Consider the following 26,808-nt stretch of genomic DNA (forward strand, 5'->3'; position numbering starts at 1 on the left):
AATACCCTGCACCGGTGTCTATACTTCTCTTGCTACTTTCAGGTCTTCACAGAAACATAGTCTGTCACTCGTTACTCGTCGTTCGGACTTGTTTGGCCATACTAGAGGCGTCTGCGCCAGCTTGCCACTGTGTCACATGATGGTTTATCCTTAACTTATACTTCCAGCAACTCAGCAAAGACCAGTGGCTGCCAACCTTATGAAGTTTTTGAGCTATGGTGCCATTTTATATCCTGATGTGAGTTGCCAGAAGAAACTAGAACAGAAATAAGAACTTCAAAGAAAAATCGTGGATCGATGGATGAGATTTTTTCCCAAAGTTCCAGCTTTTGTTGAGGATGAAGGAACATCTGAAATCGTTCCACCAATATCCTTATACTTACCTTGAAACTGCTTATTAAGGATATTTAACTTTCGTGGCCTATAGACATAGCCGGCCGGGTTGGCCGACCGGTTCTAGGCGCTACAGTCTGGAACCGCGCGACCGCGACGGTCGCAGGTTCGAATCCTACCTCGGGCATGGATGTGTGTGATGTCCTTAGGTTAGTTAGGTTTAAGTAGTTGTAAGTTCTAGGGGACCCCGATGACCTCAGAAGTTAAGTCCCATAGTGCTCAGAGCCATTTGAACCATTTGAACCTATAGACATAACAATACGGTACAGAGCTGCACTTTGCTAGCTTAAGAGGGACGTGATAAGGTCACCGAAATTACAGGAACCAACATTATGAACAAAACACAAATGAGACAGTGGCGGATTCAAACACGGGAGAGAGAGTGGGACGCATCCGACAAGGGTCGCCGAGTACACTCTTTCTTTCCTGACGTACGCGAAAGATTACAACTGAAACATGTCGACCCAAGCCGGGGGATGGTCCATTTCCTGACAGGCCACGGGCCGTATCCGGTACATTTAAATCGTATGGGACTAACTAGCGATGAAGTATGCGTATGTGGAGAAACTGGGACACCAGAACACTCCACACTGCTATGCAACACACTTGCACAAGTGAGACCTACGCAGAACGACAGTGACATCACCAGAACAATACTTAATCCCGATGATTGGAACACAATAAATAGCGTAGCTGATATTGCATCGAACACACTGCATGAAGAATACAAGCGCCAAAACCCACATGGAAGGAGGCGCAGACAAGCACAAACAACATAACAAATCACATGCGAGGACACAAGCACGACCACAGATTGCGAAACAGAGGAAGGAACCACTCTGTAAGTGAACATGGCTCGGTAGGGATCAACACGTAAGGAACCCAAACCAACAACGCATACTACAACACAGTCACAAACAACACAACAGGCAGCAACAATCGTAAAGCAAATAGACACCTACATCACATACTAAGACTCTAGTAATAACGTAACGTCGCTTGGGAGGAGAAGGCTCGAAGAACTTTTATTCCGAGGCTCATACTCCCCAACGATATACTTCATAGTGTTTAAAGTATACTGCACACAAGCAGCGATGTATTGTTCGTGTTATTACGTGTAGACAGAAGTATATTCTCTTCTCTATTTAAAGCTACAATGAATTAATTTTCTACATCAAGTGTATTTTGTATATAAAATACGTAAAAAACTAAAAATGTAATGTATAAGTTATTTAAGGAATAATGCATTCAAGTAGAAATGAACTACATTCTTTTTCTACTAACAAATTTACAAATATAAGTGTATGTCTCATGTAAAGCTAAAATTCATGTATTCCAGGTATCAAATGCTCAGTCAGTATTTAATCTGTATAATACCAGGTGTATGTATCTAAGGTATCACATAGAATGTACCGCAACTACCAACAGTAGGACAAACAAACAGCTGCTGAATATCGTGTAGTGTACTGACTTGCAACACTCCCAGTAATATACCAATACACACCAACACAGTAAACATATATAAACACAAACCATTCCAGATGAGAATAGCTCGAGTTTCTACCGAGACCTTCTCACCTAAAATAGGTAGAAATAGGCCATTACCGACCAACATGCTACATAGGCTGTATTACACATCCAGATACATTATATCACTTCCCTCTACATAATGAAAATTATTTGCACCACACTCATTTATTACATTTTTCTTTGACATTTGCATGTATAAATTATATTCCCGTCAACTAGGAAGAAACAAATTGTATACAACCATTTTAACAACTGTTAAGCACTCAATTCGCTGTAACTTTAGAGAATTTTTTATGTTAGCTTCTTTATATTATTTAAAAAAGCGTTAATAACTGTATACCAATAACATTGTAATACTGAGAAGTATTTGCTATTGGAGTCAGAAGCATCCAACCCACCTTACATTTCAAGGCGGTGAGTTACTCTGAACTGTTAATGAAATAAATAAGTTAATTTCCGGTGATGCCTGCTTGAAAATCAAAATCTTGCAGCCAAACCGTATCTTTTAATTCGCGGAAGGATGCACGTCATTCTTCCAAAGATTCTACTGAGGTAAGAAGGAACTCATTAAAACAATATAAAACTCTACCAAGCCAACGAACTTCCTCATGAAGCAGTGGATCACCATATTAGTAATCTAGTTCCGTCATTGTTCCGAACAGACTTCTCTAAATAGCACGTTCTCTAACTTTGTTCTCTACTTTTATGACTGTTTTCATTAAATTGCTGCCGGCCGAAGTGGCCGTGCGGTTAAAGGCGCTGCAGTCTGGAACCGCGAGACCGCTACAGTCGCAGGTTCGAATCCTGCCTCGGGCATGGATGTTTGTGATGTCCTTAGGTTAGTTAGGTTTAACTAGTTCTAAGTTCTAGGGGACTAATGACCTCAGCAGTTGAGTCCCATAGTGCTCAGAGCCATTTGAACCATTTGAACCATTAAATTGCTCATTCTTAGAAACCTGCCACATAGTTACGGCTGTTGTACAGTATACACAACGGTAAGACATTAATTTCGGAAAGCGGTTGCCTTTATGACAAAAGACTATGAATCCCTTCCCTTTGTCTACCCTCACGGGAGCTCTATGAGATGCTAGTGCCACCAACTTCTTTACAGGAATATTTTCAGTATTGATAAAGTCTTTAAATACTAAAATTACGCCATGTCGTCTAGTGCGCCTTGTTAGTGATTTAATCCGTACCAGCTTCTCTCATATTTCAAAATTACGAAAAGTCATTCTTGCAAAATCCGTTAATTGAGCTTTGTTAATTACATCAGTCGATTCGTCAAATTGTAGGGAAAAATAAAAACAGCCATCAAAGTCAGTCTTAAGCTGTGGAGTAACGTCAGAAATCAAACTCAACCCTCCTAATTACTGTATTTGCAGAAATCTGTTGAGATTTCTTAGCAGACATTCTCACAGTTTTGCTTTTGAAACCACCGAATAATGATTCTGCAGCTTCTAAAAATGCAGTTTTGACTGATGCCTTGCCTTCATACGGTTCTTAGTCGGTGCAGTAATTTTTCAAATCGAAGTGAGGTTTCAGTTGCTCCTTTACAGTTTTCTAACGGTTTTTTTAAAAAAAAAGTTGATTGTCGATCATTAAGTTTGGGTTTTAGCTGCTTTGTTTTCTTCTTTTCTTAGCGCAGAATCCCGTGGAAAGCAATTTTCAATCCCGTATGGTGTGCCGTTCGACATTACCTTTCTTCGTACCTGATACATGTGCATAGCACAATAAACATACACATTTGTAGTATACCTAGATAAAGAAGTAATGAATTTACATTCCGAAAAAAATTGATAATTTTTTTGCTTTCACATGCTATCATCAGAACAAACCCAGATTGGTATCAATGCGTAAATCAAACCATCCATGTCCGTAAATGTTTCATAAGCGAAGACTACTTTTTTTTTCAACCTCCAATCGGTCACGAAATGAAAATCACAGTCAAATATTTTATTTGCAACGTTCAACTATACCTTCCACCTACTTCTCTACATAGTCGCCACTTGGACTCAGACTTTTGTTGTAGTGTGGTGCCAAATTTCCATACCCTCGTCATACAAGTCTATGATTCCACCATTTGTTTATGCTGGTCTGCAGCCCGCCATGCGTGCCTAAATGCGCTCCTCATAGTCATATGAGGGAGCCACGTCCGAGTTGTATGGTGGGCGACCAGACACTTCCCATAGAAAACATTGCAGGTGCGTCTTAGTTGCACTTGTTACATGTGAGCGAGGATTGTGAAGAGGGAAACGCATGCCTATTATGTTATATGGGCTTAATGGAATCAGGCTCTTCCCTCGGCCGAACTTATTACTAGGTGGGAGGCGCTATTTTCTGAACAATTTTACGTGCTCACTGTGCGCTCAGAACTGAAAGGGCGCGTAAAAGTGATAACGCACAACATATACACCATATGATCAAAAGTATCCGAACACCTGGCTGAAAATGACTTACACGTTCGTGGCGCCCTCCATCGGTAATGTTGGAATTCAGTATGGTGTTGGCCCACAGTTAGCCTTAATGACAGCTTCCACTCTCGCAGACATACGTTCAGTCAGGTGCTGGAAGGTTTCTTGGGGAATAGCATCCCATTCTTCACGAAGTGCTGCACTGAGGAGAGTTATCGATGTCGGTCGGTGAGGCCTGGCACGAAGTCGGCGTTCCAAAACATCCCAAAGGTATTCTATAGGATTCAGGTCAGGACTCTGTGCAGGCCAGTCCATTACAGGTATGTTATTGCCGAGTAACCACTCCGCCACAGGCCGTGCATTATGAACGGGTGCTCGACCGTGCTGAAAGATGCAATCGCCATCCCCGAATTACTCTTCAACAGTGGGAAGCATCAAGGTGCTTAAAATATCAGTGTAGGCGTGTGCTGTGATAGTGCCACGCAACAAGGGGTACAAGCCCCCTCCATGAAAAACACGACCACACCATAACACCACCGCCTCCAAATATTATTGTTGACACTACACACCCTGGCACATTAGGTTCACCGGGATTTCACCATACCCACACCCTGCCATCGGGTCGCAACATTGTGTACCGCGGTTCGTTACTCCACGCAATGTCTTTCCACTGTTCAATTGTCCAATGTTTACGCTCCTTACACCAAGCGAGGCGCCGTTTGGCGATTACCGGCGTGATGTGTGGCCCATGAGCAGCCGCTCGACCATGAAGTACAAGTTCTCTCACCTCCCGCCTAACTATCACCGTACTTGCAGTGGATCCTGATGCGGTCTGGAATTCCTGTGTGATGCTCTGGATAGATGTCTGCATTACGACCCTCTTAAACAGTCGGCGGTCTCTGTCGGCCAACAGACGAGGTCGGCATGTACGCTTTTGTGCTGTACGTGTCCCTTCACGTTTTGCATGGGGGATTAATTATATATAATGCATATAATTTTAATTTTTTAGTAGCTGTATCTCCGATTACGAAGTCTCGTAAACGGTTTGCCCTGACTAGTTTTAGTACGCAATCTGACTGCATAGAATAACAACAAAGAATGAAAGAAAATTTTCGTTAACACAATTAATTAATTAAGTCCCCAGCAACTATAAAACCTACGAAACCAAAACGCAAATGTAATTGTTCTGTGTGTGGGAGTGTGATTCAACGTACACATCTGGCACGGTTCTTCTTCAACAAGACAAGAAATTTTGAATACCATTTATACTGAAGTAATTAAAAAATATATAAATACTATAATTGCGTAAGGAAACCAGAATTACACTCTAATACAAGAAGACGAGCCAGATGCTTTGTTGACTAAACCTGTAATGACGCATTATTTAAGACACTGAAATAATGAAAAAACAGGGAATATTTTACCTTCATATATATTGACGAAAAGCACTCTGATAATTACAGTATCTCCATTCGAACAACATCTGCTGTCTAGCCCATCAAACAACTGCATAAAACATGGAACAAGCACTCCCTACTACAACATCTCAATCCGACTCACTACTACCACATCTCAACAAGCACTCTCCACCACGACTTCTCGACAAGAACTCTTCACTACGACATCTCAGCAAGCACTGACTACTACGAGTTCTCGACAAGCACTGCCAGTGGAGGCGGCGGAATAATACTCTTTGGCGCAATCTCTGGCGCTGTGGCTCAGTGTAGCCACCTTTCAGTTTCCACTTCATTATCGTATCGGAAACAGTGGATTTAAGGATGTTTAGGAGTGTGAAAATCTCGCGTACAGACGTATGATAAGAGTGACACCCAATCACCTGACTACGTTCAAAGTCCGTGAGTTACGCGGAGCGCCCCATCCTGCTCTCTCACGATGTCTAATGACTACTGAGGTCGCTGATATGGAGTGCCTGGCAGTAGGTGGCAGCACAATGCACCTAATATGAAAAACGTATGTTTTTTCGGGTGATCGGATTCTTTTGATCAGATAGTGTAAGCGCAAAGATTCACCGGATTTTCACTGTGGTTTTCATTTCTTCACCAATCAGAGGATAAAAAAAAACCTCGTACACACGACAAACATAATGTGCACAAATCACGCCCGTATGCAGTCAATTATGAGGCTGACACACTAGCATTCTTTGACTGGCAATGGCAAATGCGTGGAAGAAACTAGCAGTTGTTGTCAATACATTAAGGAATTAAAACATTAGTCGCCAGTGGGCATTGATTTATATCACTGACGCAAATCGAAAATTTGTGCCGGACCGTAGACACTGTAGTGACTACGATCACATCGGCTACCCTAGCATGCCTCCCGTCAGACCCGATTTCGGACATGTCTCCGCTGAGTGGTCAGCGCGTCTGATTGTCACGCACCAGGCCCGGGATTCGATTCCCAGTCGGGTCGGAGATCTTCTCCGCTAGGGGACCGGGTATTGTGTTGTCCTCATCATCATTGACACACAAGTCACACAATGTGACGTCAGCTGAAAAGACATGAAACTCGGCTGCCGAACTTCTCCAGGTGGGGGAACTCTTAGCCACCAAAGCCATTATCATCATCATCATCATCATCAGACATGTGCGAAAGAACAGACACCACATATATATAATTAAGGCGATGATGGCCTATGATCAGTCCAGTGCAGACGCACACCAAGCTCGAACTCTTACTGGAATCGGCGATATTCTCCGAGTGGTGAGGCTAATGAGAATGGGCAATACATTCAGTAGTGTGTGGTGTAAGTTGAGAATCTGGGTCTACTAACAGGACGCGTGCTATGGTAGTCCGCGCGGTTGTGGGACCACTGTGTCTTGATCGTGTACTGCATGTGCCTAGTAACCAGAAGACCTGGGTTCGAATCCATTTCCAGCACAAATTTTCAGTCTGCGCCATTCATACAAATCAATGGCCACTGGCAGATAATATCTTTAATTCCTTCGTGTCTAAATTTAAATAGGCCATGCGTCAAACAGTGCGTCTTCCACCATAGAGTGCGCTGTAACCTAGAACTATGAGACGCGTCCACCCAATAGTTCACAGAATGACATTCACACGCCGAGCACACGGTTTAAGAGACTGCACGCCGACAACGGCCAGTCTCATCAGTTCCAGTTATGGCAATAAAACGCCCAGCAGTTAATGCCGCGTTTCAACAGTTCCAGTCGTCTGACAATATGCTGAGTAGCAAACATTATTCCAAATGATAATGAAAGTGTTTATCTATTGAGAGACTGAACTTGAAGTCTCTGACCTTGGAACAGACAGCTGCAAATCAGCTGCTCTGTTAGGTTAGATTAGGTTCATCAGTATCAAAGCTTCTCACAAATCAAAAGCACAGTATCTATTTTGTGACGTGTACTCTTTTAATAAGTAATTTTTACAGTACTTACATGTTGCCTCCAGTGATTTTGCTTAGGAGATATTGCTCTGTGGAGAGCGTGTAGCTAGCGTACCAGCAGCAGCTCCCGGTTAGCTGCAGATATCAGTGGCTGCTGCCTTTATGTCACCTTAGTTGTACGTAACAGAAATAAAATTTCCTGTATATTTCAGTGATTATTGTGAATATTTTGCGAATAAATCCGTCTACGTCGCTTAATGTATTCCTTTTTACGCCGTTTTGGCTACTGCCGTCATCAGATGGAATCTTAAAACTTGATTCTCCGATCAGCCATGTATTTCGAATACCGACACAGAAACTTGTGTTGCAAGTTTTAAGTTTTGGCCTGATGATGACAATCGCCGAAACGGCCTAATAAATAATATAAAATCATTAACCTATCAGTTGGCTCAGCATGGACTCGTATTCTTGTTATCCGTGTTGTAAGTTCGTAAGTGCAATACACATGCACTATTAGTGCTACAAAGTTATCAACACGTTCCTGGTTCTGGTAAGAGCAGAATCTCGACAATGTACAGTTATTTTCATTTCGCGACCTATCGGAGATTGGAAAATACATACATAGGGAAAACATAATATGTAAAATCCTCACACATGTACACTGAAGCGCTAAAGAAATTAGTATAGGCCCGCGTATTCAAATGCAGAGACATGTAAACAGTCAGAATGCGACGCTGCTGTGGGCAACGGCTATACAAGATGACAAGTGTCTGACGCAGTTGTTACGTCGGTTACTGCTGCTTCAATGGCGGTTTATCAACATCTAAGTGGGTTTTAACGTGGTGTTATAGTCGGTGCACGAACGATGGGACACAGCAGCTCCGAGGTAGCGATGAAGTGGGGATTTTCCCGTACGACCATTTCACGTGTGTACCGTGAATATCAGGAATCAGATAAAACATTAAATCTCCGATAGCTGCGACCACAAAAAGATCCTGCAAGAACGGGAGCAACGACGGCTGAAGTGCAACATTACGCATATTACTGCAGATTTCAATGCTGGGCCATCAACAGGTGACAGCGTGTGAACCACTCAGGGAAAATTCATCGATTTTGGCTTTCGGAGCCGAAGGCCCACTCGTGTACCCTTGATGACTACGCGACGCAAAGCTGTACGCCTCGCCTGAGCCCATTAACACAGTCATTAGACGATTATGACTGGAAACATGTTGTCTGGTCGGACGAGACTCGTTTCGATTTGTATCGAGCGTACGAAGTTGTATGGGTATGCGGACGACCTCATTAATCCATGGACCCTGCATGTCAGCAGGGTACTGTTCAAGCTGTTGTTGTCTCTGTAATCGTGTGGGGCGTGTGCGGCTGGAGTGGTATGGGGCGCGTGATACGTCTAGATACGACTCAGGCGACCCGCATGTGAGCATCCTGTCTGATCACCTGCATCCATTCATGTCCACTGTACATTGCGACGAACTTGGGCAGTTCCAGCAGGACAGTGCGTCATCCCACACGTTAGAATTGCTACAGACTCTTCTGAGTTTAAACACATCCACTGGGAACCGAACTCCCCAGACATGAACATTATTCAGCATATCTGGGATGTCTTGCAACATGCTGTTCAGAACAGATCTCCACCCCCTCGTACTCTTACGAATTTACGGACAGCCCTCCAGGATTTATCGTGTCAATTTCCTCCAGAACTATTTCAGACATTAGTCCAGTCCAAACCACGTCGTGTTGCACTGATTCTGCGTGCTCGCGGTGTCCTACTCGATATTAGGCAGGTGTACCAGTCTGCGAGCTAACACCCAAAAGATGTTGGGGCTCACATGCGGTTCCTCTTCGCCGAAATGTCTTGGCTCAAACTCGTCTAGGGGTTGAACCGCACGTGTCGCATCACACATCCTAAATTAGACACTTGGGACCCTTTTGCTTAAATTGTATGTCTGGCGGCAAGTTTCCGAAATACAAAGTTAATATAACGTATAATAACAGGAATAGTAATATCGGGAAATAACTTAACGACCCATAAATGACGTCGGCCACACAGTTGCGATTTGGTTAGGATAATATTTATTCAGGAAGCAAACTAATAGCGAAATGGTGGTATTTAGAATTACTATTACACTCGAGCGCAAATCCATTTGACACAGTTCGATCATTCACGCCGTCATTGTGAATTAAAAGTCCAACACTCCACGTCCTTAACTACACGTAACGTTATATAGTTCACACCAGGCGCGCGGCTACTCACCGCTCAGAGACGAAGTCCCGCGATACGACACAACGGGCAATTTTCTGTTTCACTTCCTAGCTACCTAAAGACCGAATGTCCGCTTTCGCGTCTCAATCCGAACTGTACCCTTTGGTGCCTCCAGCCAAACTGTCCGCTTTCGCGTCTCCACCAGCCCTCTCCCCTATACCAATCTCCGGCCGCGTTTCCCGCGCGCCGAACATCTTCGCTCAACTGACTAGTGCAGTTCCCTTTCCTCAGCCGTCCATCTGATTGGCTACAGCTTATTCTACATTATTTTACAATTTAACATATTTAAACAATCAAAGTTTGACCACTCTCACGTTCTAAATAAAGTAACAATAATATCCATTACGTAATAAAGGTTAAATTCTTTTACATAAAACCAATACAGTTTCCTACTTAGAATGTCACAGCCACTAGCCTTGCACCAATGTGCATTCCGATAAATAAATAAAGAACAAAACTAACTATTATGCACTAAACTTTACAACAAATATTCTATTAATTACCTTTGAATACATTGTGGGCGCCAACAGTGAATGTGTTACAAATATTTACTATCAAAATCAGTGTTCATCACAATTTATTTATTACGGTGACCAGTTTCGACCACTACTGTGGTCATCTTCAGACCAATGAGTAATATTCTATTGCCTAATGAATCAATAACGTGTCAGGCTGTCATCGTTCAAAATGTTTTGTGTGAAGGAAATGAACTGATGCTGATCTGAAAATACTGATAATTTAAATTTGCTATATATTTTAAACAAATAAAGTTACAGAGTTGATATGTACAACATTAGTCATTTCAGTGATGCGCTTCTATAAGAAATGTCGATCGTTAAGATCCACCAAAGCGTTCAGATTTTAACATTCATCTCTCTGTGACAAACCTTGTTAATTTCACTTCAACAGTAAATCCTAAACTACTATATTATAGATATGATGAATATTCAAGTTTTATTGGGATCACCATGGAAATTTATGGAGAATGGTCGATTAAAATTACTGTGGCTTGATTCTCTACATTACTACAGAATTAAATACTTTTCATAAAAGTTTCCATTTATGGCGATCTTAGGTCCGCCATATTTAACACTGCTACGTTTCCTTGAAAGCAGGTGTTGACAGATGTGAAAATTACCGAACTATCAGCTTAATAAGTCACAGCTGCAAAATACTAACACGAATTTTTTACAGACGAATGGAAAAACTAGTAGAAGCCAACCTCGGGGAAGATCAGTTTGGATTCCGTAGAAACACTGGAACACGTGAGGCAATACTGACCTTACGACTTATCTTAGAAGAAAGATTAAGGAAAGGCAAACCTACGTTTCTAGCATTTGTAGACTTAGAGAAAGCTTTTGACAATGTTGACTGGAATACTCTCTTTCAAATTCTGAAGGTGGCAGGGGTAAAATACAGGGAGCGAAAGGCTATTTACAATTTGTACAGAAACCAGATGGCAGTTATAAGAGTCGAGGGACATGAAAGGGAAGCAGTGGTTGGGAAGGGAGTAAGACAGGGCTGTAGCCTCTCCCCGATGTTGTTCAATCTGTATATTGAGCAAACAGTAATGGAAACAAAAGAAAAATTCGGGGTAGGTATTAAAATTCATGGAGAAGAAATAAAAACTTTGAGGTTCGCCGATGACATTGTAATTCTGTCAGAGACAGCAAAGGACTTGGAAGAGCAGTTGAATGGAATGGACAGTGTCTTGAAAGGAGGATATAAGATGAACATCAACAAAAGCAAAACAAGGATAATGGAATGTAGTCTAATTAAGTCGGGTGATGCTGAGGGAATTAGATTAGGAAATGAGGCACTTAAAGTAGTAAAGGAGTTTTGCTATTTGTGGAGCAAAATAACTGATGATGGTCGAAGTAGAGAGGATATAAAATGTAGGCTGACAATGGCAAGGAAAGCGTTTCTGAAGAAGAGAAATTTGTTATCATCCAGTATTGATTTAAGTGTCAGGAAGTCATTTCTGAAAGTATTCGTATGGAGTGTAGCCATGTATGGAAGTGAAACATGGACGATAAATAGTTTGGACAAGAAGAGAATAGAAGCTTTCGAAATGTGGTGCTACAGAAGAATGCTGAAGATTAGATGGGTAGATCACATAACTAATGAGGAAGTATTGAATAGGATTGGGGAGAAGAGAAGTTTGTGGCACAACTTGACCAGAAGAAGGGATCGGTTGGTAGGACATGTTCTGAGGCATCAAGGGATCACCAGTTTAGTATTGGAGGGCAGTGTGGAGGGTAAAAATCGTAGAGGGAGACCAAGAGATGAATACACTAAGCAGATTCAGAAGGATGTAGGTTGCAGTAGGTACTGGGAGATGAAAAAGCTTGCACAGGATAGAGTGGCACGGAGAGCTGCATCAAACCAGTCTCAGGACTGAAGACCACAACAACAACGTTTCCTTGGCCGCAAAAGGCTTCTACTGGGTTTCCCTATGACGTAGGTTCTCATCTGTCCCACTCGCACACTACAGCGCTTAGGCCTCAATAGACAATAGACGCCTGTGAGTTTCCCCATCTCATGGTGAATCTGCGCCCTTTGTGGCATGCCGTCCTGGACAAAAGGGTTCGTTTCACAATTCCTGTAGGCTGACTCTTTCGGCCATTTACTTAAATGAGAGCGCAATGCTCGTTAACTCACAAGTTCCTCTGGCTCTTCAGTGTACAATCAACTATGAGACTGACACCACAGTAGTCTTTGTCTGTCAATGGCAGCTGGGCCAAGAAAACAAGCACTTGTTGTTGTGAGCACGGTCTGAGCTTATTGGAGCAGCAAAAGTTAGCCAACCTGAGCGTTACTGCCATCTACCGAAAATGTCCTTGCGAGCCAGTAGCTGCTGGGATGGTGCGATCGACGCTTTGGCCACCAGTAGCGTAGTTATCGCGGCATTGTTGCTCTTCGAATTCAGAAAACAATTTAGCACACGTACTCCGGTTTTATCAACGAGCTCCTCCGTTCGGTTTTCGCTCGTCAATGGATGTGTTGTCGGGCGGAGATTTCAGTGTGTAATACTACTGCGCACTTGTACAGTCGTGGGCAAAACGAGCGAAACCCCTCGCCTTTTCGTTATACTGATCCGCACAGCTTTAAAGTCTGCTACACAGCATAACAGGCAAGGCGACGAAGTGCTACCAACATACACTTCTGGAAATGGAAAAAAGAACACATTGACACCGGTGTGTCAGACCCACCATACTTGCTCCGGACACTGCGAGAGGGCTGTACAAGCAATGATCACACGCACGGCACAGCGGCCACACCAGGAACCGCGGTGTTGGACGTCGAATGGCGCTAGCTGCGCAGCATTTGTGCACCGCCGCCGTCAGTGTCAGCCAGTTTGCCGTGGCATACGGAGCTCCATCGCAGTCTTTAACACTGGTAGCATGCCGCGACAGCGTGGACGTGAACCGCATGTGCAGTTGACGGACTTTGAGCGAGGGCGTATAGTGGGCATGCGGGAGGCCGGGTGGACGTACCGCCGAATTGCTCAACACGTGGGGCGTGAGGTCTGCACAGTACATCGATGTTGTCGCCAGTGGTCGGCGGAAGGTGCACGTGCCCGTCGACCTGGGACCGGACCGCAGCGACGCACGGATGCATGCCAAGACCGTTGGATACTACGCAGTGCCGTAGGGGACCGCACCGCCACTTCCCAGCAAATTAGGGACACTGTTGCTCCTGGGGTATCGGCGAGGACCATTCGCAACCGTCTCCATGAAGCTGGGCTACGGTCCCGCACACCGTTAGGCCGTCTTCCGCTCACGCCCCAACATCGTGCAGCCCGCCTCCAGTGGTGTCGCGACAGGCGTGAATGGAGGGACGAATGGAGACGTGTCGTCTTCAGCGATGAGAGTCGCTTCTGCCTTGGTGCCAATGATGGTCGTATGCGTGTTTGGCGCCGTGCAGGTGAGCGCCACAATCAGGACTGCATACGACCGAGGCACACAGGGCCAACACCCGGCATCATGGTGTGGGGAGCGATCTCCTACACTGGCCGTACACCACTGGTGATCGTCGAGGGGACACTGAATAGTGCACGGTACATCCAAACCGTCATCGAACCCATCGTTCTACCATTCCTAGACCGGCAAGGGAACTTGCTGTTCCAACAGGACAATGCACGTTCGCATGTATCCCGTGCCACCCAACGTGCTCTAGAAGGTGTAAGTCAACTATCCTTGCCAGCAAGATCTCCGGATCTGTCCCCCATTGAGCATGTTTGGGACTGGATGAAGCGTCGTCTCACGCGGTCTGCACGTCCAGCACGAACGCTGGTCCAACTGAGGCGCCAGGTGGAAATGGCATGGCAAGCCGTTCCACAGGACTACTTCCAGCATCTCTACGATCGTCTCCATGGGAGAATAGCAGCCTGCATTGCTGCGAAAGGTGGATATACACTGTACTAGTGCCGACATTGTGCATGCTCTGTTGCCTGTGTCTATGTGCCTGTGGTTCTGTCAGTGTGATCATGTGATGTATCTGACCCCAGGAATGTGTCAATAAAGTTTCCCCTTCCTGGGACAATGAATTCACAGTGTTCTTATTTCAATTTCCAGGAGTGTACTATGCACAGGCGTGAAATTGAAAAACTGTCCGAACTTTGTCAGACTGTTTTCAATCTTGTCTAAGACTATATTACTGCTGATTAGTGTGTTAAACACAACACGTAATTATAAGATATAAATAAAAGGAGAAACGCTAATTAAAAATGAATTTCAGCTTATCGAGACTGTTTTAGTAAGACAGAGTACCCCAGATCGTTACGAATTAGCAAAATATTATGCGCATTCGGCCGCGAAACGGTCTGTGTCAACGTTCAGACCAGTCATACTGGATTACCGTTGCGTAAATTTTCTTTACATAAGCAGCCGTATCTTTAGATTGCATTCCCATAAAAGTTCACTTTTTTACACCACCAATGGACCGTATACCGCAGGAAATGCGATACATTTCCGCTTATTATGTCTACCCGTATTCGAGGTACACGGGTTTTAACGGTTGGATAGACAGATAGACGATCAAGAAAGTGAGAGTAGTAGGGTTCCATTTTTATCGATTTAGGTGAGTAAATCCTAACAAGGGAAATAACTACGACAGTTACTGAAGATGAGGGCCGCATAAATAATTCCCCCTATTCTTTATTCGAAATGTTCTAGTTGCAGTCGATACATCAGCATATTAATCGTAGCTACGATTTCAATCCAAATCACGTTTACAGAAAATCAAATAAAATCCATTTGGCAATACACGTGGTAATTCAGATCCTAGTATTAATGCCACCGCGTTTTAGAAGTGCGAGCATTCCCATAGCTTAAGAAGCACTTCGACTAATGAACGTTTCCTGGCTGTGGCGAGTCTAATGGAGAATTCGAAACATTTTATAATACGTTTGGCTGCTATGTTGCCGTTTATTTCCTGGGGTGGTGCAGAATTATCCTACTAAATTTACTCGCTAATAACAGTATTTGGTATTTCGATATACATCGCGAATGATTGTCACATAAACGGTGACATAAAGGTAGAAAATTCATGTTTTTGAGTCCAGAAAGCTCTGTACAACAGAAACTGTAGATCATTTTGCCATTTTCATTGCGAAATTGCCGGATTATTGGTGTCTGGGGTAATAATAGAGGGCTGTTTGCCTGGGTTGTGTGCTAGCGTAGTGAAAGGTGTTTGCTACTGGAAGGGAGGTCTGGTTTGTTTTCGGTTCTAATCTCGATGGAGATAGATAGACTATCAATAAAGCACTTTTAAGAAATTCTCGCGCCTCGAATACGTTTTTTTGCTACCTTTATTCTGTACCGGCGCCCTGTGGATATCAACACGAAACTCTTGTAGAAATTCATATTTGTTACTGCCTACTTTTTCCGCTTCTGTCAGTAACTGAATTGACTTAAGTGTGGCACTGAATGATTTTTAACTGAATTTCGTTGTGAATCTTCACGCATTGCTAAATCTGCACACCTTCATGGTAGTTCAGCAACGATAATCCAGTATTACTGGTCTGAACTTTGACACAGACCGTTTCGCGGCCGAATGTGCATAATATTTTGCTAATTCGTAACGATCTGGGGTACTTTATCTTACTAAAACAGTTATCTTATCTCGATAAGCTGAAATTCATTTTTATTAGTACAGTTCATACTAATTAGCGTTTCTCCTTTCATTTATTTCTTATAATTACGCGTTGTGTTTAACACACTAATCAGCATTAAAATAGTCTTAGACATGACTGAAAACAGTCTGACAAAGTTCGGATAGTTTTTCAATTTCACACTTGTGCATAGTATGTTGGTAGCACTTGGTCGCCTTGCCTGTTATGCTGTGTAGCAGACTTTAAAGCCGTGCGGATCAGCATAACGAAAAGGCGAGGGGTCTGTCTCGTTTTGTCCACGACTGTACACGAAAAGAAAGAAATTAATGAAGTAACTTTGTTTTTTCGAGGTGATAATTAAAGCCTTAGAGGTATTCCTCGTATGTGTGCAGAGTTGCATCTTCATTTGACGAACCCTTTTAGGCTCTTAACTTATTTTTTGTCAATGAGTGTGGTTAGAAGGCTGGAGTCTCTGGAACGAATAGGAGTGCGTGTTCGCCGACATGTGGCCACCTAGTGCACTTTTACCAGGATGCCGGGAGTCTAAACAGAACCGGCTCCTGATCACTGGTCTCGTTCCACGCAGTTCGCGTTCGCCGGAGTCGCCGCGGAGCCTCGCGGGTGAATAAGCAAAGGAACGCCGGGGCCTACTCGAGCGTGTTCGGGTCGCTCGGAGCCCATACCAGGGCGGGGGACCGCGCCTCGCCAGCGCCTCGCCAGCGCCTCGCCGCGCACTATCATAGAATATGCGATGTCCGCGGAGGCGCGGCCGGGGCATCGCACTGCGGCGGCATGTTTTATGCACACCACGCCACGCCACGCCACAGCATAGCACAGCCGGCAGCCGCCCTCTCGTAGGCCTCCCTACAACTGCTGGCTGGCGCCAGCTTCCCGCACACGAGAGCGCGCCTCTGTCACGGTGCTGGCGCCACTCACCTAGCTCTGCTCTCCCCCGCCAGGAGCCCTTGTCTTGTTGTACTCGGATTCACGGTACTCACTCATACACACTCTCTCTCCCTCTCCCATCTCTCTCTCTCTCTCTCTCTCTCTCTGTCTCCTTCTCTCTCCTTCTCTCTCTCTTCTCTGAGCAAGTACACTTCTGCCCATTAATGTTGCAACACACTGAATACGGCATGCAATAAATGTCAAATTGGCGCGGAGTGTAGTACTTTGCTGGATATGTAAATACAGTAGAACCTCCCTAATCCGTCCCCTACGGGACCAGGGGCATGGTCGGAACGCAAAAAACTGTCGGACTATCAGACGAAAACCATAACATCACAATACAGTGCGGTACAACTTTAATTTTCAACTGGAGATACTGTCTGAAATATTGTTACATGTTAAAACCGTAACGAAACGAGAAGAAAACGTTCACACACTAAAAAATATCACACGAAAATGTGTCATGTACAGTAGCGCCTGTGGAAGGAGAGTGTCCTACTTTGGCATGTCAATTTTCAAGATGTTTTGGCCACAAAAGTGAAGAAAGTTGTGGATTTGATAAACGTATAAACGTACTCAACCTCTGTAGTATCGATATAACCATATTCTTTATAAAACTGTTCCTGACACCACAGCTGTTCGTCAGAGAGGTTACTTCTTCAGAAGAGAGTAGCAGGCAGAGTGAGTTGGACATTCTGGCAACAGACTTGGTTTGAGAAGGGCAGAAGGTGGCCTACCTTGCAGTGGAGGCACCATTATTTAAAAAAGATTTTGTAATACTACACTACTGGCCATTAAAATTGCTACACCAAGAAGAAATGCATATGATAAACGGGTATTCATTGGACAAATATATTATACTAGAACTGACATGTGATTACATTTTCACGCAATTTGGGTGCATAGATCCTGCGAAATCAGTACCCAGAACAACCACCTCTGGCCATATCCGCCTTTATCCGCCTGGGCATTGAGCCAAACAGAGCTTGGATGGCGTGTACAGGTACAGCTGCCCATGCAGCTTCAACACGATACCACAGTTCATCAAGAGTAGTCACTGGCGTATTGTGACGAGCCAGTTGCTCGTCCACCATTGACCAGACGTTTTCAATTGGTGAGAGATCTGGAGAATGTGCTGGTCAGGGCAGGAGTCCAACATTTTCTGTATCCAGAAAGGCCCGTACAGGACCTGCAACATGCGATCGTGCATTATCCTGCTGAAATGTAAACTTTCGCAGGGATCGAATGAAGGGTAGAGATACGGGTCGTAACACATCTGAAATGTAACGTCCACTGTTCAGAGTGCCGTCAATGCGAACAAGAGGGGACCGAGACGTGTAACCAATGGCACCCCATACCATCACGCCGGGTGATACGCCTCTATGGCGATGACGAATACACGCTTCCAATGTGCGTTCACCGCGATGTCGCCAAACACTGATGCGACAGAACCTGGATGCACCCGAAAAAAGGACGTTTCGCCATTCGTGCACCCAGGTTCGTCGTTCAGTACACCATCGCAGAGCTCCTGTCTGTGATGCAGCGTCAAAGGTAACCGCAGCCATGGTCTCCGAGCTGATAGTCCATGCTGCTGCAAACGTCGTCGAACTGTTCGTGCAGATGGTTATTGTCATGCAAAAGCCCCCATCTGTTGACTCAGGGATCGAGACGTGGCTGCACGATCCGCTACAGCAATGCGGATAAGATGCCTGTCATCTCGAGTGCTAGTGATACGAGGCCGTTGGGATCCAGCACGGCGTTCCGTATTGCCGCCCTGAACCCACCGATTCCACATTCTGTTAACAGTCATTGGATCTCGTCCAACGCGAGCAGCAATGTCGCGATACGATAAACCGCAATCGCGATAGGCTACAATCCGACCTTTATCAAAGTCGGAAACGTGATGGTACGCATTTCTGCTCCTTACACGAGGTATCACAACAACGTTTCACCAGGCAACGCCGGTCGACTGCTGTTTGTATGTGAGAAATCGGTTCGAAACTTTCCTCATGTCGGCACGTTGTAGGTGTGGCCACCGGCGCCAACCTTGTGTGAACGCTCTGAAACGCTAATCATTTGCATATCACAGCATCTTCTTCCTGTCGGTGAAATTTCGCGTGTGTAGCACGTGGTCTTCGTGATGTAGCAATTGCAATGGCCAGTAGTGTATGTTCTGAGGGAAGAAAATTTGCGGAAATTAGGTTATATGAATGCAAGAATGTCAAAAGAGGAATTTTAAGGTAATTTAGTATTTGTAACTGTGTAATTCTTGGAACATTGCGTATGGTTGAAGTTTAGTGTAAAAAGTGTTCAAATGGCTCTGAGCACTATCGGACTTATCATCTGAGGTCATCAGCCCGCTAGACTTGCAACTACTTAAACCTAACCAACCTAAGACCATCACACATATCCATGCCCGAGGCAGGATCCGAACCTGCGATCGTAGCAGCAGCGCAGTTCCGGACTGAAGCGCCTAGATCCGCTCGGCCACAACGGTCGGTGAAGTTTAATGTAGAAATTTTATAATACAACTTATAGTTTTGTCTTATAATTGAAACAAGTGTTAAGGAAAGTAATTGTACACAGGAGAGTTATTAAGAAATATTTTGCTAACTTGTCTAAGTGTGCGAACTTTATGAAAATGTGTATTGCTGTTATGGCTTAATGAAGCATAGCTACACTTGGAACCTTTGTCCTCATTTATCAGTTGCATCAGTTTAGTTCCTCATTTTTTAATTCTTTACCTTTATCAATGTGTTTGTATACTCTGCACATCGCGAATTGTGTGCTGTAGAAGCATGTGGTGAAAATTGGTGAGACACCGTCTTGCATTGCATATCGCAATTACGCCAAATGAAATTTGGTTCCGGACAGTCAGATCAATATTCCTAATAGTAACAGGCTGCAGAACAGACGAGCGTTCCTTGCGAGCAGGTAGGAAAACAAATCTAATCACCATTAAAATTCACGTCCGCTCTAAGGTACAGTGACTGTCGGAATGTATCTGTGAAAATGTCAAACCATTCCAGACGATTAATCTCCTCCTCCCGAACAGGCCTTGGAAGGTCCAACGTTACCGACCGGCCGCCGTGTCATCCTAAGTCCACATGTGTCACTGGATGCGGAGATGGAGGGGCACGTGGTCAGCACACCGATCTCCCGGCCTTATGTCAGTTTTCGATACCGGAGCCGCTACCTCTCAGTCAAGTAGCTCCTCAGTTTGCCTCACAAGGGCTGAGGGCACTCCGCTTGCCAACAGCGCTCGGCAGACTGGATGGTCACCCATCCAAGTGCTAGCCCACCCGGTGATCTGATGGGTATCAGTGTTACCACTGCGGCAAGGCCGTTGTCCCCACAGGATTAATACTAGTTGAATATTTCAGAAAAGTGCTGTCTTGTGAGTTTTCAAGTAGTTTTATCAGGAAGTTCAAATGGCTCTGAGCACTATGGGACTTAACATCTATGGTCATCAGTCCCCGAGAACTTAGAACTACTGAAACCTAACCAACCTAAGGACAGCACACAACACCCAGTCATCACGAGGCAGAGAAAATCCCTGACCCCGCCGGGAATCGAACCCGGGAACCCGGGCGTGGGAAGCGAGAACGCTACCGCACGACCACGAGCTGCGGACTTATCAGGAAGTCGAATGCGTTAAATTTTATGTTTATTTGCTATGTATTTACATCAACAGTTCTGATACTGTGATTTTTAGAAAGACTAAGATAAAGATTAGCTGTAATCAGGGACAACATTTTAATCTGTATCATTTTGTTTTACAGTCAGATGGCATATGTAAATTTTGTTGGAAACCGATTGCCTTTCGCGCTGGCGAATTATTTGATGTACTGGCTGGTCTGGATTTTGCATCGTCTAGCGTGAGCTTCACATGCTTCCAGTTAAAATATAATTTTAACACAGTTCTACCGTCCTGGACTGAGGTTTACGTATTTCCACATGAAGATAAGCTCTACGGATTTCTCACTTACCAACCAGATACGTAGATGCACGAGTTTAGAAGAAATATTTAAAATGTAACATCTGTACATACTTTATTACAATACTGCATTGACACGCAGCTGAAATGCATTTTACTGTCTAAAACAAGAGAAATCACACGGTGAAAAATGTTCTGTTCTTAAGCAGGATGAAAAAAGTCTGAAACGTTCTTTTGCTTAGCAGAGGACAACCTTGATTTTGCCGCGATGTTCCGGCATTTCCTAACCCACAAAACGTTTGTTAGAATGGACGTAGAGTTTTGATGAGCTATATCAAATGCATTTTTGGCATCTACAGCGTGGGGCAAAACAAAAGTGGCCCTTAGAACAGAGTTCCAGAGCACAAACAAACACAGCAGAGGAAAGGAAGTACAATACTAATCTGGCTGTAGCAGCTGTTGGAACTGACCTCCATTCATCTCTTGACACTTTTGAGTCTTGGTGAGCAAGTTAATGAAGGCAGATCGAAACTGGCCTGCTGGAATTCCTGTAATCTCATCCGAAATGTTCTGCTGCAGTTGTTGAAGGCTATGAGTGTTGTTGCAGTACACCTTAAATTTGAGGGCGTCCCACACAAAGTAATCGCACACTGACAGAACAGGTGACCTGAATAACCTCTCTGCTAACAACTCTGTCAGGTGTCAAGATTGTGTAAGTGTGCTCCAAGGTTCCATCGACCCTATGTGCAGTTGCTCCATACTGCTGGGAAGTAACTGTAGGTCTTTTCCTCCTCCATTATAGCTGCCACAGTTGCTCTGGGCCACTTTTATTTGCTCCACCTGCGTATGTGATAAGAGAGCCATAGATTCATTGTCTTTGTTGTCGTGATCATCTTTCTCGTTCTCATCGGCTGTTCGAGTTACAGCGGCACTCAGATGCACGTCAGTGAATTCTGCTACCGTTGTGCAGTTAACGTCAGCTGTACTGACCCACCCACTCACGTCAGTGGGCCCAGCGACCGGTTACAAAGACAGCGTCTCATGTTCCCTTTGAGTTGGTGCCATAATTTAGTTTTACACACTTTAATGCGTAAGATGAACACTGGAACTAATTTACAAAACAAATGTTATTGATCGTGTTAGAAACAAGTAATTTCGTTCCAAAACTGGTCGGAATATCGCTCCTAGCAACGGTTAACTACCTACTGATCCATATCGCGGACGATGAGTCATGGACAAGTCCATATCTGACAGTGCAGCAGCCGGTTTACGTAATAGCCGGAAACAGGATGTCGGACCAGCGGGGAGTCGGATTATTCGAGGTTGGATTAGCGAGCTTATACTGCAATTGGCATTTCAAAGCAACCACACAAAACAGACGTAACGCCATCTGAATTCTACACAGGGTGATTCAGGAGAAAAGGTACGTGCTTTGAGGAATGATGGTACGCGGGTGGTTTGGTAAGTGTCATAAAAAAGCAAGAAAAAATGTTTGTTTCGTAAATAGCTCGTCTTCCTTCTCGATGTTGTCTTCTTTGAGGTATATACACCTGGTCCAGGAATCCTCCAGCTTTTTCATCCCACTGGAAAAATAATGGGTTGGTGCATAAGTTCGTAGAGTTTTCCCAAAAACTTTAGACACACATAACAGAGACTTTATAGTCATCAATGATATAGTATCCTTCACTACCAGCAACGCTCCGCCAGCGCATGGTTGTTGTTGTTGTTGTGGTCTTCAGCCCTGAGACTGGTTTGATGCAGCTCTCCATGCTACTCTATCCTGTGCAAGCTTCTTCATCTCCCAGTAACTACTCCAACCTACATCCTTCTGAATCTGCTTAGTGTATTCATCTCTTGGTCTCCCCCTACAATTTTTACCCTCCTCGCTGCCCTCCAATACTAAATTGGTGATCCCCTGATGCCTCAGAACATGTCCTACCAACCGATCCCTTCTTCTGGTCAAGTTGTGCCACAAACTCCTCTTCTCCCCAATCCTATTCAGTACCTCCTCATTAGTTATGTGATCTACCCATCTAATCTTCAGCATTCTTCTGTAGCACCACATTTCGAAAGCTTCTATTCTCTTCTTGTCCAAACTATTTATTGTCCACGTTTCATTTCCATACATGGCTACACTCCATAAAAATACTTTCAGAAATGACTTCCTGACACTTAAATCTATACTCGATGTTAACAAATTTCTCTTCTTCAGAAACGCCATTGCCAGTCTACATTTTATATCCTCTCTACTTCGACCATCATCAGTTATTTTGCTCCACAAATAGCAAAACTCCTTTACTACTTTAAGTGTCTCATTTCCTAATCTAATTCCCTCAGCATCACCCGATTTAATTTGACTACATTCCATTATCCTCGTTTTGCTTTTGTTGATGTTCATCTTATATCCTCCCTTCAAGACACCATCCATTCCGTTCAACTGCTCGCCCAAGTCCTTTGCTGTCTCTGACAGGATTACAATGTCATCGGCGAACCTCAAAGTTTTTATTTCTTCTCCATGGATTTTAATACCTACTCCGAATTTTTCTTTTGTTTCCTTTACTGCTTGCTCAATATACAGATTGAATAACATCGGGGAGAGGCTGCAACCCTGTCTTACTCCCTTCCCAACCGCTGCTTCCCTTTCATGTCCCTCGACTCTTATAACTGCCATCTGGTTTCTGTACAAATTGTAAATAGCCTTTCGCTTCCTGTACTTTACCCCTGCCACCTTCAGAATTTGAAAGAGAGTATTCCAGTCAACATTGTCAAAAGCTTTCTCTAAGTCTACAAATGCTAGAATCGTAGGTTTGCCTTTCCTTAATCTTTCTTCTAAGATAAGTCGTAAGGTTAGTATTGCCTCACGTGTTCCAACATTTCTACGGAATCCAAACTGATCTTCCCCGAGGTCGGCTTCTACTAGTTTTTCCATTCGTCTGTAAAGAATTCGTGTTAGTATTTTGCAGCTGTGGCTTATTAAACTGATTTTCGGTAATTCTCACATCTGTCAACACCTGCTTTCTTTGGGATTGGAATTATTATATTCTTCTTGAAGTCTGAGGGTATTTCGCCTGTTTCATACATCTTGCTCACCAGATGGTAGAGTTTTGTCAGGACTGGCTCTCCCAAGGCCGTCAGTAGTTCCAATGGAATGTTGCCTACGCCGGGGGCCTTGTTTCTACTCAGGTCTTTCAGTGCTCTGTCAAACTCTTCACGCAGTATCGTATCTCCCATTTCATCTTCATCTACATCCTCTTCCATTTCCATAATATTGTCCTCAAGTACATCGCCCTTGTATAGACCCTCTACATACTCCTTCCACCTTTCTGCTTTCCCTTCTTTGCTTAGAACTGGGTTTCCATCTGAGCTCTTGGTGTTCATACAAGTGGTTCTCTTATCTCCAAAGGTCTCTTTAATTTTCCTGTAGGCAGTATCTATCTTACCCCTAGTGAGATAAGCCTCTACATCCTTACATTTGTCCTCTAGCCATCCCTGCTTAGCCATTTTGCACTTCCTGTCGATTTCATTTTTGAGACGTTTGTATTCCTTTTTGCCTGCTTCATTTACTGCATTTTTATATTTTCTCCTTTCATCAATTAAATTCAATATTTCTTCTGTTACCCAAGGATTTCTACTAGCCCTCGTCTTTTTACCTACTTGATCCTCTGCTGCCTTCACTACTTCATCCCTCAAAGCTATCCATTCTTCTTCTACTGTATTCCTTCCCCCCATTCCTGTCAATTGTTCCCTTATGCTCTCCCTGAAACTCTGTACAACCTCTGGTTCTTTCAGTTTATCCAGGTCCCATCTCCTTAAATTCCCACCTTTTTGCAGTTTCTTCAGTTTTAATCTACAGGTCATAACCAATAGATTGTGGTCAGAGTCCACATCTGCCCCTGGAAATGTCTTACAATTTAAAACCTGGTTCCTAAATCTCTGTCTTACCATTATATAATCTATCTGATACCTTTTAGTATCTGCAGGGTTCTTCCATGTATACAACCTTCTATCATGATTCTTAAACCAAGTGTTAGCTATGATTAAGTTGTGCTCTGTGCAAAATTCTACCAGGCGGCTTCCTCTTTCATTTCTTAGCCCCAATCCATATTCACCTACTACGTTTCCTTCTCTCCCTTTTCCTACACTCGAATTCCAGTCACCCAAGACTATTAAATTTTCGTCTTCCTTCACTATCTGAATAATTTCTTTTATTTCATCATACATTTCTTCAATTTCTTCATCGTCTGCAGAGCTAGTTGGCATATAAACTTGTATTACTGTAGTAGGTGTGGGCTTCGTATCTATCTTGGCCACAATAATGTGTTCACTAAGCTGTTTGTAGTAGCTTACCCGCGTTCCTATTTTCCTATTCATTATTAAACCTACTCCTGCATTACCCCTATTTGACTTTGTGTTTATAACCCTGTAGTCACCTGACCAGAAGTCTTGTTCCTCCTGCCACCGAACTTCACTAATTCCCACTATATCTAACTTTAACCTATCCATTTCCCTTTTCAAATTTTCTAACCTACCTGGCCGATTAAGGGACCTGACATTCCACGCTCCGATCCGTAGAACGCCAGTTTTCTTTCTCCTGATAACGACATCCTCTTGAGTAGTCCCCGCCCGGAGATCCGAATGGGGGACTATTTTACCTCCGGAATATTTTACCCAAGAAGACGCCATCATCATTTAATCACACAGTAAAACTGCATGCCCTCGGGAAAAATTACGGCCCTTGCTTTCAGCCGTTCGCAGTACCAGCACAGCAAGGCCGTTTTGGTCATTGTTACAAGGCCAGATCAGTCAATCATCTAGACTGTTGCCCTTGCAACTACTGAAAAGGCTGCTGCCCCTCTTCAGGAACCACACGTTTGTCTGGCCTCTCAACAGATACCCCTCCGTTGTGGTTGTACCTACGGTACGGCTATCTGTATCGCTGAGCACGCAAGCCTCCCCACCAACGGCAAGGTCCATGGTTCACGGGGGGGAGCGCATGGTTAGCTTTTTTCAATTTCGCAAGTGTACAATTTGCGTCATTATGAGGCGAAGAAGTCGTCGAGCTGTTTTCGGAGCGCATTTTCATCCGGAGAGGAAGTTCTTTGGGTTTGTTCGATAGCGCAGAGAGTAAAAACCTGGGGGCGCAGGATCAGGGGAATATGGTGGGTGCGGAATGCTTTCCAAACAAAACTATTGTGTAGTGTTCTTCGTCAGGTTAGCAGAATGCAGGCCGGTGATATCGTGGAGCAGTATCATTTAACGCAGCCTTCCTGGTCTTTGCTCTTGGACTGCGTCTACAAAAGGTCTTGGTTGTTGACAATTAATATCAACAGTGATGCTCACCCCTCGGGGAAGCAGTTCGTAGTACACTACAGCGTCGGTCTTTCCCCAGATGCACAACATTATGTTTTGTGGGTACGTGCAGGTCTTTGAACGTAGAGTCGCTGCTTTGTTTGGGCTCAGCCATTCCTTTCTCTTCCTTACGTTAGCACAAAGACAGTAACCATACAGGATAGAAATGGTCGGTGTTGTTCACGAACCAGCTGATGACGAGCAGTCAGATTTGCATATATGGCCACCGGCTGATTTTTTCAGATTCTGGCTTAGAGCATGTGGTAATCATACACTCGGTTTTTGAACCTTAGCTCCTGCACGCAAATGATGGACGATGGTGAAATGATCACAGTTCACCGCATTTGCCAGTTCTCGAGGACTCTGACGTGAATCATTGGGGATTAGTGCGTTTAAACGAACATCACCCAACCTCGTATGTCTTCCTGGACTTGAGAGTCACTAATGTCAAAACGATCTTCCTTAAAAAGGGAAAACCCTTTT

This window comes from Schistocerca serialis, chromosome 9 (genome assembly GCF_023864345.2).
Source record: "Schistocerca serialis cubense isolate TAMUIC-IGC-003099 chromosome 9, iqSchSeri2.2, whole genome shotgun sequence".
Classification (NCBI taxonomy): domain Eukaryota; kingdom Metazoa; phylum Arthropoda; class Insecta; order Orthoptera; family Acrididae; genus Schistocerca; species Schistocerca serialis.